Below are 959 nucleotides of genomic sequence, written 5' to 3'. Positions count from 1 at the left end.
CCTATATATCCCCATATATGGCTGTGTGGTACTGATCAATTGTTTTTATCAAGTGTTCTTATCCCTAGTGGGGACAAAATGTATGGGGGGAGGGGGCTGAGTACCCAGGGCCCTCATGTGAGGAGCAGTGTTGGGGAAGTTACTTTTAAAAAGTAGTGTTTGCTCGTTACTTTTTACTTCTTCAAAAAGTAATCCGTTACTTTTCTTAGTAACCCCCTATTGAACTTTTTATGTTACTCTTTACTTTTATGTTAATTTTAAAAGCAGGCGTCAGGCAGAGACTGAAGATCATTTCTATTGTTTATCAGTGAAGTGCCTGAACTACACTGCAGACTGGATTCTCTACTAAAAGTGACGGCTGATTTATTATGAACGAGTCCAACGCTGGTTGAATGCATGTCGCCAGGTCATCGGCGTTACACGGTGTTAGTGTATGTAATGTCTGGATCTACTTGCACCTGTCGCGCAGCCCCGATGGTCCGTGCATAGTCATAGACGCATGCTGCCTGTTTTCTGGACATCCTTGCATGGCCGACACAAGCCCACAACGGTCCGCTGCGTGTATGAGCCCATCTCTCACTGCTTTGTGTCTGCCTGGCATGCTCTCTTTGTAAGACGGCCGGTCCTCAGCGATGTAGGGGCATGTGTCAAGTAGCTTAAAACGCTCTCAAACGTTCAAAAGAGAAAGCTGCTTCTCGCTGGCCACGATTACTCTGCTACCAGCCTGTGTCATGTAGGGCCTAGCGTGTGGAGATGGTGAACGCGCAGCTGAGAAGGCAGTCTCGCCGTCAGATCTGGCCCTGGGAGGAGTACCGCTGCGCCGAAATGAAAAAGGAACTACGTTTCGTTACCAAATTTTTAGTAGTTACACTACATTTTACTTGAAAAAGTTACTCTCTAAGACGTTACACACAACCCAAAAAGGAGGGCCCAAAAAGATGCTAGAATGAATAGCTGTG

The sequence above is a fragment of the Etheostoma spectabile genome, chromosome 18, assembly GCF_008692095.1.
Source record: "Etheostoma spectabile isolate EspeVRDwgs_2016 chromosome 18, UIUC_Espe_1.0, whole genome shotgun sequence".
Classification (NCBI taxonomy): domain Eukaryota; kingdom Metazoa; phylum Chordata; class Actinopteri; order Perciformes; family Percidae; genus Etheostoma; species Etheostoma spectabile.
Note: the sequence above shows the minus strand (reverse complement) of the source record.